The sequence below is a fragment of the Hyla sarda genome, chromosome 6, assembly GCF_029499605.1.
Source record: "Hyla sarda isolate aHylSar1 chromosome 6, aHylSar1.hap1, whole genome shotgun sequence".
Taxonomy (NCBI): Eukaryota; Metazoa; Chordata; class Amphibia; order Anura; family Hylidae; genus Hyla; species Hyla sarda.
In genome coordinates this window covers 54,881,701-54,898,201 of record NC_079194.1, presented here as the reverse complement: position 1 = coordinate 54,898,201, position 16,501 = coordinate 54,881,701, and the positions used below count along the sequence as shown (strand labels likewise).

General features: G+C 42.8%; 1 protein-coding gene and 1 long non-coding RNA gene across 3 annotated transcripts in view; one reads left to right on the top strand and one right to left on the bottom strand.

The window, feature by feature from the left end:
* LOC130275610 (uncharacterized) overlaps positions 1-15,425 on the bottom strand; it is a 44,332-nt gene extending 28,907 nt beyond the window's left edge. The window contains exons 1-4 of one of the 2 annotated variants that reach the window (XR_008844838.1): positions 12,443-15,425; positions 7,868-8,129; positions 6,159-6,408; positions 4,505-6,069 (exon numbers count right to left, since the gene is read on the bottom strand). This is a non-coding gene — a long non-coding RNA (uncharacterized LOC130275610). Of the gene's footprint in view, positions 1-4,504; positions 6,070-6,158; positions 6,409-7,867; positions 8,130-12,442 lie in introns of those variants that run through there. The other variant, XR_008844839.1, reaches the window with a different exon arrangement.
* The window catches only part of ATF7IP (activating transcription factor 7 interacting protein), a 54,529-nt gene continuing 49,743 nt past the window's right edge, over positions 11,716-16,501 (top strand). The window contains exon 1 of the mRNA XM_056523786.1: positions 11,716-12,236. The gene's annotated coding sequence lies outside the window, so the exon portion shown is untranslated. The remainder of the gene's footprint in view (positions 12,237-16,501) is intronic.

The window sequence follows — 16,501 nt, the reverse complement described above, 5'->3', positions numbered from 1 at the left end:
CTATAGAGTTTAGACATGTTTGTGTGGAGGCACAGGTCTGAAGAAGGCTAAAAACATTTCTGCTGCACTTAAGGAGCATAGTGGCCTTCATACAGGGCTGGTGCAAGGATTTTTGCCACCCTAGGGGAAAGCTAATTTTGCCACCCCTTGTCCCCGCCCATTGGTCTCGCCCCTTGACATGCCCAACTTTACTACTGGGGTGACACACTCTTACAAATCTCCTTGTCATGTAATAACCTTACTACTGGGGTTTCACACTGTAACAACCTCCTCCTTGTGTAATCTTCTTACTTCTGGGGTTACACACTACATAATGGTGCACTTGCACATGCTGTAAGAATCTGCACACAAGCCCCCATCGACTGTCAGTAGTGCCATCATTGTCCTCTATAGCCTGAGCGGTGGCCGAGGGGCGGAGATTGAGTTGTGATGTCATGAGGCAGAGGACATCAGCAATCATGCCTGTCTGCCTCTGAGGAGCATGTTGCTGCTGCAAGCAGTACTCCTCCGAGACAGACAGACGTGATCGCTTAGGAGAGGCGAGGAGGTTGGGGCGGATGTATAGAGGCGCGCACTATGTCAAGATGCAGGACGGACTTGACCTGCCTGCCTTGGAGCTGGCGGGATTGGGAGGACGATTTGGTTAGGGGTGCAATGGTGGTGCTAACTGGGGTGGGGGTGCTTTGGAAGAGCAGCGGGTGCTTCGGATGCTGGCTGGCTACTAACTTTGCAGCTGGCGAGAGGGCTCTCGAGGCTGTTGCCTATTTTTCCTATAGGCAGAACCGGCCCTTCTTATGTGGAAGAAGTTTGGAACAACCAAGACTACAGCTGGCTGCCCCATTAAACTAAGTGAATAGGAAAGAAGGGCCTTGGCCAGAGCTAGCTACAGTGGGGGGAAAAAAGTATTTAGTCAGCCACCAATTGTGCAAGTTCTCACAGAGACATAATGAGAGAGAAAAATCCATAAAATCACATTGTCTAATTTTTTTAAATTTATTTGCAAATTATGACCAATAATTTGGTCAATAACAAAAGTTCATCTCAATACTTTGTTAGCAATGACAGAGGTCAAACTTTTTCTGTAAGTCTTCACTAGGTTTTCACACTGTTGCTGGTATTTTGGCCCATTCCTCCATGCAGATCTCCTCTAGAGCAGTGATGTTTTTGGGCTGTCTCTGGGCAACACAGACTTTTAACTCCCTCCAAAGATTTTCTATGGGGTTGAGATCTGGAGACCAGCTAGGCCACTCCAGGACCTTGAAATGCTTCTTACGAAGCCACTCCTTCGTTGCCCGGGCAGTGTGTTTGGGATCATTGTCATACTGAAAGACCCAGCCACGTTTCATCTTCAATGCCCTAGCTGATGGAAGGAGGTTTTCACTCAAAAGCTCATGATAGATGGCCCCATTTCCTTTACAAGGACCAGTCGTCCTGGTCCCTTTGCTGAAAAACAGCCCCAAAGCATGATGTTTCACCCCCATGCTTCACAGTAGGTATGGTGTTCTTTGGATTCAACTCAGCATTTTCTCCACCAAACACGACGAGTTGAATTTTTACCAAAAAGTTCTACTTTGGTTTCATCTGACCATATGACATTCTCCCGATCCTCTTCTGGATCATCCAAATGCTCTCTAGCAAACTTCAGACAGGCCCGGACATGTACTGACTCAAGCAGGGGGACACGTCTGGCACTGCATGATTTGAGTCCCTGGCGGCGTAGTGTGTTACTGATGGTAGCCTTTGTTACTTTGGTCCCAGCTCTCTGTAGGTCATTCACTAGGTCCCCCCGTGTGGTTCTGAGATTTTTGCACATCGTTGTGATCATTTTGACACCATGGGGTGAGATCTTTCAGTGGAGCCCCAGATCGAGGGAGAATATCAGTGGTCTTGTATGTCTTCCATTTTCTAATAATTGCTCCCACAGTTTATTTCTTCACACCAAGCTGCTTGCCTATTGCAGGTTCAGTCTTCCCAGCCTGGTGCAGGTCTACAATTTTGTTTCTGGTGTCCTTCGACGGCTCTTTGGTCTTGGCCATAGTGGAGTTTGGAGTGTGACTGTTTGAGGTTGTGGACATGTCTTTTATACTAATAACAAGTTCAAACCAATGCCATTAATACAGGTAATGAGTAGAGGACAGAGAAGACTCTTAAAGAAGTTACAGGTCAGTGAGAGCCAGAAATCTTGCCTGTTTGTAGGTGACCATATACTTATTTTACCGAGTAATTTACCATTTAATTAATTAGAAATCCTACAATGTGATTTCCTGTATTCTTTCGCACCATTCTGTCTCTCATAGTTGAGGTATACCTATGATGAAAATGACAGGCCTCTCTCATCTTTTAACCCCTTAAGGACCAAGCATTTTTCTGTTTTTGCACTTTCGTTTTTTCCTCCTTACCTTTTAACAATCATAACCCTTTAAATTTTGCACCTAAAAATCCATATGAGGGCTTATTTTTTGCACCACCAATTCTACTTTGTAATGACATCAGTCACTTTACCCAAAAATCTACGGCAAAACGGGAAACAAAATCATTGTGCGACAAAACTGAAGTAAAAACGCCTATTTGCAAATTTTGGGGGCTTCCGTTTCTACGTAGTACATTTTTTGGTAAAAATGACACTTTATTTTTATTCTATAGGTCCATAAGATTAAAATGATACCCTACTGATATAGGTTTGATTTTGTCGTACTTTTGGAAAAAAATCATAACTACATGCATGAAAATTAATACATTTAAAATTGTCCTCTTCTGACCCCTATAACTTTTTTATTTTTCCGCGTAGAGGGTGGTATGAGGGCTCATTTTTTTGCACCGTGATCAAGTTTTAATCAGTACCATTTTTGTTTTGATCAGACATTTTGATCGCTTTTTATTCGTTTTTTATTGTATAAAAAGTGACCAAAAATATGCTATTTTGGACTTTGGATTTTTTGGGCCCGTACACCATTGACCGTGCGGTTTAAATAACTATATATTTTATAGTTCAGACATTTACGCACGCAGCGATACCACATATATTTATTTTTATTATGTTTACATATTTTTTATATGGAATTTGGGAAAAGGGGGCGATTTAAACTTTTAATAAAGAAGGGGTTAATATGTATGTTTTTAAACTTTTTATAAACTTTTTTCTTTACACTTTTAGTCCCCTTAGGGGACTTTTAGGAGCAATCATTTGATTCCTCATACAGATCAATGTGATTCCATAGAACCCCATTGATCTGTGTGCTCTGCGCTCGATTGATAAAGCCTGGTCCTGCCAGGCTTTATCATTCTGAGCGCCGAAGCCGGCACAGCAGTAGAGGTAAGCCCTCAGGCTACCTCAGCAGTTGATCGCCCCCCCCCCCCCCCCCCATGATCGCGCTGCGGGGGGAGGTGTTCCACCCCACTGGACAGCCAGGGACAAAGGCACCTTTAGACACTGCTGTCAGCTTTGACAGCGGGGATCTAAAGGGTTAATAGCCGGCCACGGCGATCGCCGCATGTCGGCTATTAACGCCTGCCCCCAGCTACAAGAATCAGCTGGGAGCTGGCCGTTATGATGCGGGCTCGAGTCGGGAGCCCGCATCATACCCAGTTAATGGCACATGGACGAGCATAGACGTCCATGGTCGTTAACAGGTTAAGGTGGGAGAACTTGCACAATTGGTTGCTGACTAAATACTTTTTTCCCCACTGTAAATATCTCTGGAGAGACCTGAAAATGGCTTTTCACCAACAGTCCCCATCCAACACAACAGAGCTTGAGAGGATACACTTAGAAAATTGTCAGAAAGCCCCAAATCCAGGCGTGCAAACCTTGTTGTATAATTTCCAAGAAGGCTCGAGACTGTAATCACTGCTAAAACGTACGTCAGCTAAGTAAAGGGTGTGAATACTTATTTAAAAGCAATAATTAGCTTTTTCAATAAAGCAAAGATTTTTAACCCCTTAAGGACCCAGGGTTTTTCTGTTTTTGCACTTTTTTTCTGCAATTTTGCACCTAAAAATCCATATGATGGCTTATTTGTTGTGCCACCAATTCTACTTTGTAATGACATTAGTAATTTTACCAGAAATCTATGGCGAAAGGGAAAAAAATCATTGTGCAACAAAACTGAAGAAAAAATGCCATTTCGTAACTTTTGAGGGCTTCCGTTTCTATGCCGTACATTTTTCGGAACAAATGACACCTTTTCTTTATTCTGTAGGTCCATACGATTAAAATGATACCCTACTTATATCGCAGGGAGAAAGAGTAGGAAGTTCAGCTCACTGACCAGAGAAAGTAAAACGTAACCTTTACTGTAGACAGTTAAAATCCATGAGGACAAGAAAAACTAAATAGGGTTATAAAAACATTGCAATGTTTTTATAACCCTATTTAGTTTTTCTTGTCCTCATGGATTTTAACCGTTCACAGTAAAGGTTACGTTTTACTTTCTCTGGTCATTGAGCTGAACTTCCTACTCTTTCTCCCTGCATGCTACAAACGGGAAGCGGCCCGCATGTTCGTGCTCCAGACTGTCTTCTCTCTACGAAGCCCAGGACTATATTACGGTGTGGTGAGTGAGCTGAGTTGCCCCTCGGCATTTCTTATGTCCCTATTTATATAGGTTTGATTTTGTCGTACTTCTGGAAAATATCATAATCATAACTACATGCAGGAAAATGTATACGTTTAAAATGTGGCCCCGCATTATAGAAAGGGAGAGGACTAAGGATGTACAGGTACGCTCTGGGTACTTAGGTGGTTAACATTCTGTTATCACTTTGTCGTTATAGGGTATTGAATGCATAATTGCCGCAGCTAGACTCCTCTTCCTCTCCAGCCGTTACACCAATGCCTCCCCCCTGTGCCAGTCACTATACTGGTTATCCATTTAGTCCAGAATACAGTACAAAATCCTCAGTATCACACACACAAAACTCTTCCCAATGCTGCACCTCCTTACATCTCATCCCTCATCTCTGTTTTACCATCCTACACGTTCTCTCCACTCTGCTAATGATCTCACATTAAAATCTTCTATAAACCGAACCTCTCACTCCCGTCTCCAAGACTTTGCTTGTACTGCACCAGTTCTCTGGAATGCGATCCCTCAGACTCAACCATAACATTCAGTTTTAAACTAGCACTAAAGACACACCTCTTTAAGCAGGCCTATAACATTCCCTAATTGGCTTACATGGTTAGCACTTTGCCCCTTTATAGCACTGCAGAACCTGTAATAATAATAAAGATTATTATTATTATAATTGAAAAACTCATTTTTTTTTTCATTTTTGCACTAGGTCTCAACATAAAATACGAAAAAAGTGTAAGGGTCTAAAATTGTTCACAATTTATTATATATGTAGAAAAAATGGCCCAAAAAGCTCTTGGGCCTGTCTCCCATGAAAAAGAAAGTACAACTGTCCCCTCTGTATGAGGTACGGAGGTGCAGGCTCCATCAGTTAGGGTGCAATTTAATTTTGCAAGCTGCGGGCTAAGGAAGCAAAAGTATGATATGTTTGATCTCCCTATGATCTAACTGATGGTGCCTGCACCTCCATACCTCAAACGGAGGTGACAGATGCATTTTAATAAAACAAATTACAAAGAGAATATCTATCACCGTAAGAAATGCACGGGTGCTTTTATAAAGACTTCCTAGAAATCGGATTATCGTTGAATATAATTTATCGTTTCCCCTGCCAAAGAAGTAACTTTTTAGAGAGGGACAACAGCTCTGAGGACCTTGCATCCAAATGTCATATCCTTATTGGTCATAAGGTCTAGCCTATAGTGCTTGGAAAAAGTATGTAAATTTTTTCAACTAGCAGCTTTGCCAATTTGTTCCACTGAGGCTGAAGCTTTCTCCACCCAAAAGGAAGATACTTTTCTGGTTTGAATGAGCCTTAAATAAAAGAGGGGGGGGCACTTAACTCTAGCAGTGTAAGCTTCTGAAAAAGCCATCTGGCAACTCTTGGAGGCTTAGGAGATTCAATATAGCTCTCTGGACATCTGAACAGTTAAATTACCTTTATTGATCATTTTTGGGAGTAAAGCAGAAGTATGGTATTACTATGTCCTCCTACCTGTGGGAAGATAAGGACACCTTAGGTAAACAATTTGGGTCTAAGTTGAAGATAATTTTGTCATCTAGGACGCTGTGGTATAGACATACCTGAAGAAGCTGCGCAGTGAAACGCGTTGCATCTTGGTATTAAAAGATTTGTTATGTTCTTATCTGGCTGTGCCTCGAGTCATTCCTGTGCCATGTTAAGCCGGCGTTTCTACTGAAGATACCTTTACTTGCACATAGTATAGACAGGGCCCGGAGTTCGCTTACTCTGTAAGCTGATGTAATCGCAACCAAGAATACAGTTTTAGAAGGAATTTTATAGAGATTGTGTTTCAAGGTTCAAATAGACCCCCTGTGAATGCAATAAGTACCATATTTTAGTTCCACAGTAGGCAAAGGTTAGTGATTCTGGGCCTAAGCTATTCAGAGGCCTAAATGAATCTAGAGACCCAGCAGACACCTATACTTTTAGGAAACTGAGGAAGAGGCTCAAGTCAAACCAGTCTTGGAGAAAATCAATGATCTTTGTTATGTCAGGATAGTCATGTGTGACAGTAGACCCACACCAAGAAGCATTCTTCCTCCATACTCTAAAATGTATTTTAGAGGTAGAAGCCTTACAACTGCAAGAAGTGTATCAATTACTTTTTCTGAAAACCCTCTTCTTTCTAATAAAAGTTTCTCAGTTTCCTGGCAGCCAGAGTTAGAGTCTAAATCTAATTGTGGTGGATAGGTTCTTTGTGTAAGAAGGTTGTGAAGAGAAGGGAATAAGATTGGGTCATTCAAACTCATGGACCCCAGCACTACTAACCATCCCCTCTTGGGCCAGAGAGGGGTTGTTTAGATAAGTGTGCAAGGCTGACTCATTGGTTTCCAGAAAACTCTGGGGATCAAAGGAAAAGCATTTCCAAGGCTGAATGTTCAATTCTGTGATAGAGAATCCACCACCATCATGGAGTCTCTTGGATTAAGTGAGAAAAGTTTTTCCACCTTTTGGTTCTTCCTGGAGGCAAATAAGTCTACTTGGGGGAGCCTCCATTTTTTTTACAACCATGGAAACAGCCCAATACGCTACAGTTTATTCCATAGGTTCTATGGACTGTCTGCTTAGGACATCAGCCTCAATGTTTCATATCCTTATGAGATTAACTGTAATAATTGATAATATGGTTTGTTCTGCCCAACAAAATATTTGTTTTGTAATTGATTGAAGAGTGGGGTGACATGGACCCTCCTGATGTCAGATAAATGCCACAGCTGTGGTGTTGATAGAATAGATTAGTACATGTCTTTCCATGAACTTAATTCCATCTCCTGTAATGGCATACAGATTGCCAGAAGCTCTTTTAGATTTCCTGATCTCTAGACTAGACTAGCTCCATCTCCCCTGAACAGTGTGATCCCCAACTGAGCCCCCCAGCCCCATGCACTGGTGTCTGTGGTTCTGAGAAGATTTGTCTGATGCCAATAGATTTCTTTCCTTAGACGTGGTTAGAGTATCTTGGCTGACAGAAGGGGATTTTGAAGCCTTTATGTCTACCTGAATAATTTTCATTATTTCTTCCATAAGGTAAGGAGTTTCTACAGAAACCATAATAGAAATACATTATTTACATAGCGGCTGTTTAGCAAATACTGTCGGTTCCTTGTTACATACTAAACAAACTAAAGTAGCGGATCAGCATCATAAATTATGATAGGTCAGGGTAAAAAAAAAACTATAGGCCTTCTTACTCATAGATCCTTGTCTTTGCAATGGATCAGCCACAGAGGCTTTTGCAGGTGTAGGCATGCTGAACTTGTGGACAAACCTGCTTCAGATGAATAATCCTAAATGGTGGATCAGAAGATCTCTATATAGAGGAAGACATTCTGGTTAGCAGCTCTAGATGTCCAATCAGGCAAATGGGTGGCTGCAGGCACTGGTTAATGTCAAAATATGGCGCCATATTCTTTGGCTGGATGTTACTTCAGATGCTATACACTCCAGATGTGACTTCTGGTCAGAAGACAGTTGATGTCACCGCTTCCTGCAGGCACTTCTACAGAGTACTAGTGCCGCTGTGGGCTGTCCTGGAAAAAAAAACCCAGGTAGAAAAGTGGGACCAGAAGGTCAGATGATTCACGATAGGGATACCGCGATGATCCTGATCAGCATCCATGAGCTACAGGCAGTTAACTTCAGGACTTTTAGACACCATGATCAACTTTGATCGCAGCGTCTAAAGGGTTCATGTCAGACATCATCATGATTGGTGATGTTCGGCATTAGCCACAGGTCCTACCTATGACGAGCGCTGCATTGTTTGTGCGCTACATAGCACAGGGCACCTCTGGCAGGGGTCCCACCGGCAGGTACCAGATTAGTTATCGAGGACATCGGTCAGATACCAGGACATCCCTACTTTTAACCTCTCAGTGTTTTTCCTGTCCCAATTAGTTGGAGGCAGGGTGCTGTCATATAGACAATGGGGAAGAAAAATTACTAATATAAAAATGACATAAAAATAAAACCATACATATGACAAAAAATTTATTGAAATACCCAAACAAGAACAAACTTTATAGCTTCCAAGTCCCCATGTACTAAACAAAATGCATTTGTTCAGGTGTTTAACCGCCCCTGGATAAATAAATGAAACCTGTGTTGTGATTGGTTGCTAAGAGGACACTTCTTCTTTAGACAGTTTTAAAGGGGTATTCCAGGATTTTTTTTTTATTTTACTATGCTACGGGGGCTGTAAAGTTAGTGTAGTTCATAATATAGTGTCTGTACCTGTGTGTGACGGTTTTCTCACAATTCTTCTTTGATTTTCACTCCAATATTTGTTTTTAAAAGCAAACAAAATGACTGTTGTCTCAGATTTTTCCCAGTTTGCAATGCAGCCGAGACCTGACCTCACTAGTCAGCTGATGACAGGGAGCCTGTCTGCTTCAATGCGTGGAGCGATTGCTTGGTGGGAGAGAGATCAATCTGCAACTAATGCAATAGCTGTAGGCACCCTGATTGAAAACCACAGGTCTTTTGAATGGATGCAGCTCATTTATGTTTCAATGGGCTGGGTTGCTGATGTGTGGGAGGGAAATGGAATTATGGGATTTGTAGTAGGGATCGACCAATATTATCGGCCGATAATCACGATTTTGGACATTATCGGTATCGGCAATTACCTTGCCGATTAGCCGATAATGCCCCGCCCCCACCGCATCACCCCCCCGAACCGCGTTGCACCCCCCACCGCACCGCCCCCATTGCCTCCCCCATCCCCGGTTTTATAATTACCTGTTCCCGGAGCCCACGCTAGTTCTTGCTCCTGCTGCGTCCTGCGTTACGCAGTGCGCACAGTGACAGCTCAGGAGGACGCCACCGGAGCCAGATGTAGAGTGGACCCTGGGAACAGGTAATTATAAAACCGGGGATGGAGGAGGCAATGGGGCCGGGGCGGTGCAGCGGGTCGGGGGGGCGGTCGCGGCGGGACGGGGGGGGCAGTGCGGCGGGTCGGTCGCGGCGTGTCGGGGGGGGGCGGTCGCGGTGCGGCGGTGGGGGGAGCGTTGATAGATCTCAGGACCCCCGGACAGGCAGGGTGAGAGTAGCGGGTGGCGGTGGCGGCCTATGGCACCACAAAAGCCACTGCAGTGCATTGATTTAAAGCGCCCGCTTTAAATCAATGATCTGTAGCAGTGTCGCGGGGGGATTAATAGCCGATAACTTATACCGGAATATCGGTATAAGTTATCGGCTATCGGCCCTAACCTCCACCGATTATCGGTATCGGCCCTAAAAAAAACAATATCGGTCGATCCCTAATTTGTAGTCAAAAAAGAAAAACTCAGACAGGAAATACCAGTTCACAAAAAGCTAGCCACCATGTTATGGTGGACTCACAACATAGCCATTTATCCCCAAGACAAGCGCAGATCCTTCCTAAGCATGTCCATTACTGTCTGGCAGGTACATACTAAAATCTCCTTATGGTGATAACCCCTTTAACTCCTTGACCCAGGAAATTTCATTTTTTTTCTTCCTCTCCTTATAGTTATAATTATTTTCTTTCCATTTAAAGAGCCATATGAGGGCTCGTTTTTTGCAAAACCAAGTGTACTGTGTAATGACACCTTTCATTTTTTAAAGGTTGTGAGGTTTTTATGCCATACACTATGCAGTAAAATTGATAAATATCTTATCTTTATTTGTATATTTATTTTTTATGAATTAAAATGTTTTTTTATGAAACCTTTAAAATATGATGCACATAAAGGCTGTTAAAATGCCACTGTTTTTACAGTGGCATCTAAATGGTTAATAGCCAGAATCAGAGATCACTTTGTGACAGCTATTAGCGGTAGCCCTCTGTAACTAAAAGCAGCTGAGGGCCCAAGCCCTCTCCATAACACACAAGAGGACATCGTTTTATATTAGAGGGGCCAAGGTTTATACCGCAATATCAGGAAGTATTACTTTATTGAGAGAGTAGTGGATGCATGGAATAGCCTTCCTGCAGAAGTGGTAGCTGCAAATACAGTGAAGGGGTTTGAGCACATATGGGATAGGCATAAGGCTATCCCTAATATAAGCTAGAGATAGGCATAAGGCTATCCTTTATATAAGATAGAGATAGGTATAAGGCTTTCCTTCATATAAGAAAGAGATGGGTATAAGGCTATCCTTCATATGAGATAGGGCCAGGGACTATATATAGTATTCAGGATAACGGGCAGACTAGAAGGGCCGAATGGTTCTTATCTGCCGACACATTCTATGTTTCTATTGGCTCCTTAACTGGGTTATGTTATTGGAATAATAAGACTATTTTGGCAAATTGAAAAAAAAAAAGTGTATATATATATATTTTTTTTTTGTTAAAAAGACCTAATATTACCCACGTGAGCCTGATTTATGACAAATAAGGGTACAGTCCCATGTACAGGATCTGCTGCAGATTAGATGTTGTGTTCATTTAGTTCCATTGATATCTGCAGATCCTGTACATGTGAACATACCTTAAGAGAATAACTCCCTTTTGTTGCCAATAGCAACCAATCACACTCGGCTTTCATTTCACCGGAACACTGTACATAATAAAAGCTTTTCTGCGATCACCAACAAAAACAGCTTTTTAGATCAGCGGGCCCCAACCTGTGGTTCTCCAGCTGTTGCAAAAAGGTCCCATGATGTCCTGCCAGCCCTTCGAGAAGCACAGCTTGGTAAACTGAGGATCAGATCTATACGTCTAAACATATAACAAATATAAAACATTTAAAAACACATGGAAGCTGAGCTGTGACTGGTTGCTATAGGCAACAAAGACAGCTTCACTTTCAGTTTGCTTTAGACTAGTGGTCTCAAACTGTGGCCCTCCAGATGTTGCAAAACTTCAACTCCCAGCATGCCCGGATATTTTATATATACACGTCGCTACATTCTAATCACACTGACATTTATATTGAATTTTCCAGAGGACATATAAGTATAAGCTAGTATGAAACTATACATAATATATATATATATATATATACACACACAAAACTGTTATAAACACAGCGTAATATTTCAAAATAGCGAACGATTATAAACGGTTCTCGCCACAGTTGTGGGGGTGTTTGGTGGTATTATTAGGGTCACTAAAATAAGACACTTTAGTAATCCCCTCATAACTGCCCTATTGTGTGAGTGAACCCTCCCAGAACTCGATCTGTACAGATCCCTATGGTCAGATCTCTCTGTTCGGCACTAGATCACGGTTGGCAGCCCTTTGTGGCTCGATCTGCCATCTGCCAGGGCCACGTGACGAGGGGGCGGAGCCACCTACCTTTTCTACCCCCACCCCTTCAGCTCCCCCCGGGCCCGACACTGGCACCTACTGCAGCGCGCGCGATTGGCAGGACGGTTAAATCGGGGACGCTGTTTACTGCCGATTGGCAGCGCTGCTGCCTGCTGTCTTTTTTTTGGTTTTAAGCAGCTCATTTGCATAACGACCGCTCACGTGACGTCGGGGCTTAGAAGTGGGCGGAGCGATCGGCGTTGGAGTTTTGAATGTCGGAGCTGGAAGGCACCGAGGGAGAAGGAAGACTTGCGGGAAGGCGGCTCTGTGTGTGCGTGCAGCGCGGTGGTGAACGCTTCGTCCTCCCGGTACCGCTCACTGTCCACCGCACACGTTGAACACAGAAAGTCTGACTGAGGTAAAAAAAAAAAAAATAATCGAAATATTTTTTTTCAGGAAGCCGTTTTATGTCGCGACAGAAGAGCGCCCCTGTCGGGGTTTTCTTTTTATCATCTCGCTGGAACTCAAAATGGCGTCTTGGATGTGAGGAAAATGGTGCGCAGCGCCCCCTCCCTTTCACAGGAGGTGGGAGGAGCCTCTGCTCCTCTGTGTACTGCTCGTTACCTCTGCTGGCAGCGGCGACAGCTCCGAGCGCCATCCCTGCAACTTTAACAAATGTGTAATTACTCGGATGCCTAATGGGCGGGAAAACGGCTCACGTGACTGGTGGAAATAACCGTCACCTCGTGAGGCGCAGCGTTCATCATCACCTCAGAGACTGTTACTCCTCTGTGTGACATGTGGGGAGGCCCTCCTCACGGAGTGGACTATTGTCTTTATAGTTATTACTGTTTGTTCTTTAGACGTTTGTGTAGTGGTGGTTTTATTTAAAAAAAAAAAAAAATATTTTAAGTTAATTTATGCAGCCCTAACTGATCTCATACTGTTAATATGTGACTTAAAAGTGAACCTCTTTATGTTTTTGGGGGGTGGGAGTAAGGATAGGTTTACATTGTGCTTATGCCTTTTAGTGCCTGTTTAATTTGCAAAAAAAAAAAGTCAACCACGCAAATGTGTTCCGCAAAAGTGGTGTTTTTTTAGTGTTATTTTTATATTTTTTATGTAAATTCATTTTTAGCATCAATCAGCTTAGATTTATTTATTTTTTTTTAATCTAAATGTTTGTTAAACAGACCGCAATAGCAGAGTGAATGCACCCTTAGTGTGTTTTGTTTTTTCATTTTAAATGTTTGATTATTTAATGGGAAACTAGATATGCCATACGGTATCTCCTTAAAGGGAACCGATCACCAGTCTTGCGCTGGGCAATATAACCGTGGGCGGTATAAAACTGGTGCAGACCTGGCAATCCTGAGTAATTATAGTTCCAAAAAAATGCCATCGGGACCTGTAATCTAGTCCCTGTGGCAGTGACGTCTCTTCCTATACAGCCCCACAATTTGTTTGACTTTGCTGTGCAAAAACTTAGTTTCACCAGTCTATTTGCCAAAATAGTATGTTGAATAGTTATTATATCTTTAACATGTCTTCCCCCCCCCCCCCCCCAAGAAAAAACAAAAAAACCATATACATTATACACAGTATAACGCAGTGTGAACACACCCTACATTGTAGTTACATTAAGGAAACCCAGGCAAACGCGAGTGTACAAACTCTGCACTACTTTACAAACTCTTCATATTTTGATATCTATTGATCTCTCTAAACTATTCTGGTGAGCTTACAATCGCTCCTTTTAGTCCCGCCCTTTGTTAAACAAATTCACGAATATTGCGCCTACAGGATGTCGGGTTCAAGGGGTTTTGTAGGAGTTTTTTAAGTGTTTTGTGGAGTGGATATGAATGCTAATCCCATGTGAAAACTGGGCATGAGATCCACAACATATTTAGTTGAGGGGACATTTAAGACTTGCATTTAGTTTTTGTTTTTGCCATTTAAGTCTGTAAATCTTTACAGGCCTGTATTAACAAAAAACAAAAAAAAAACTGTCTAAATCCATAGAGGAAAGAGGTTTTTTTTTTTTAAATTTTTTTTTACTTGTGGCTTTTCTTGTTGAAATCGTGTGGAAGTTTACTCTTCAAAACCATCCAGTGTAAAGATACTCTAACAAAAACAGATGGGGGTTGACTATATTTCTCAGTCCACTAGGTAATAATGCAAGCCCTTCCCTTCAATAACTGACCTAGAGATGAGGGACTGACTTAAAGGACAAGTATCATGGAAAAAAACTTATTCCCCCTCTCTAAAGGATAGGGGTAAAGTTTTAGATCGCGGGGGTCCAGGCGCTCGAACTACCCCCCTCCACCCGCAATCTCCTGTTTAGAGCTACAGCTCTCCTCCACAGCGGCGCATCACGACCCCTCCATATAGCTCTGAGAGTTATTTGGTAATCTTCAGCTTTCCCATAGAACGATATAGAGGGGGCGTGGCGGCCGGGGGCCGTGATGTGCCACTGTGAATGAGAGCCAGGATAAAAAACATTTTTTTTTCTTTTTTCCCCCTCCATGATACTTGTCCCTTAATGGAGTACTCTAATGTCAGGTAAAAAAACAAAAACATAAAAATGCTTTAGGAGCATATACCATGTTTGCCTCAGTTCTCAAACTGACGCGGGGAGGGTTGGCCGGGTGTGTCTTAATTTCGTACTGTTCCAGAATGTTTTGCTTTCTCTCAACTTTTCTTCACGGTCCACTCCTGCCAGTTCCCCACCCAGAACTGTTGCTGAACATCTGATTTTACAGCAAACTATAGCGTCCTTGAGGTTGCAGCACCTGTTTTTCATTCCCTGCCTGCTCTTCTGTCTGTATAATTGTTCAGCACAAGACAGCAGGCTGCCAATCTCGCTCTACTTAAATGTCCCAATAAAGATGTTTATGACAGGAAGTTGATGTAGCTGTAGGGGCTGGTCAGAGGTGATGACATCACTCAGATGGTGTGGCTAGAGCTCAGAGACCAGATTCAGCCAAGCCTCTTGAGACAGCAGAGGAAGATGCATTATCTCTGGAGAGAGTGAAGAGCTGGGAGCTGGAGATAACGCTACACTCAAAATGAAAGGACAACATAACTTCCTGTCAGGTTTGCATCCTGGAAAAGGCATGTTGAAATCAGGACAGTTTGTGATGACATTATATTAAGTACTCCCCCCTCTTTTCATTAGTTGTGTTAGACAACCTCTTGGAGAAAGTGGGCATGACCCTTGTGTGGGGTGGTGGGAGGTGATTGGTGTGTCTGCTCATGCAGCCTTGTCCATGACTCATGGACAAGCCTGATGCTGCAGAACTGGTTAGTGTTCCAGTAGCTATGGGGTCAACCAGTGGTGGGATTTTTAAGGAATGAAGTTTTTTCCACTTTCATTTTTTCCTCCTTATATTTAAAAAATCATAAATCATTGTGCGACAAAATTGAAGAAAAACTGCCATTTTGTAAATTTGGGGGCTTCCATTTCTATGCAGTAAAGTATTTTTTTTTTATTTTTTTTTGTAAAAATGACACCAAAAAACGTATTCTTTAGGTCCATACGATTAAAATGATACCCTACTTATATAGGTTTGATTTTGTCTTGCTTCTGGAAAAAATCATAACTACATGCACGAAAATTAATAGATGTCATCTTCTGACCCCTATAACTTTTAAATTTTTAACCGTACAGGGCGGTATGAGGGCTAACTTTTTTGCACCGTGATCTGATGTTTTTAGCGGTACCATTTTTGTATTGACTTTTTTGATGAATTTTTTTTCATGATATAAAGTGACAAAATATGCTATTTTGGACTTTGGAATTTTTTTCCGCATATGCCATTGACCGTGTGGTTTAATTAATGTTATATTTTTATAATTTGGACACTTCCAGCGATGCCACATGTCTTTATTTTTAACAACTTATAACGCCACGTCTAAAGGGTTAATAGCGTATGGCACTGCGATCAGTGCCGAGCGCTAATAGCCACGGGTCCCGGACGTTTAGAGGCGAGGCCTGACCCCTTTTATAGAAAGGGAGCGGACTCACAGCGTACAGGTACGCCCTGAGTCCTTAAGTGGTTAAGAGCTGGTTTTCTTATTAAATATTACAAAAAAAAAATAATCAACAGCCTTATTACAAAATGTTTTTTTATTTTTTTTATTTTTATTTTTTCCATCAGTAACAACTTTAACCCCTTAACGACGCAGGACGTATATTTACGTCCTGCGCCGGCTCCCGCGATATGAAGCGGGATCGCGCCGCGATCCCGCATCATATCGCGTCGGTCCCGGCGCTAATCAACGGCCGGGACCCGCGGCTAATACCACACATCGCCGATCGCGGCGATGTGCGGTATTAACCCTTTAGAAGCGGCGGTCAAAGCTGACCGCCGCTTCTAAAGTGAAAGTGACCCGGCTGCTCAGTCGGGCTGTTCGGGACCGCCGCGGTGAAATCGCAGCGTCCCGAACAGCTGACCGGACACCAGGAGGGCTCTTACCTGCCTCCTCGGTGTCCGATCGACGAATGACTGCTCCGTGCCTGAGATCCAGGCAGGAGCAGTCAAGCGCCGATAATGCTGATCACAGGCGTGTTAATGCACGCCAGTGATCAGCATTAGAGATCAGTGTGTGCAGTGTTATAGGTCCCTATGGGACCTATAACACTGCAAAAATTTTTTTAAAAAAAAGTGTTAATAAAGGTCA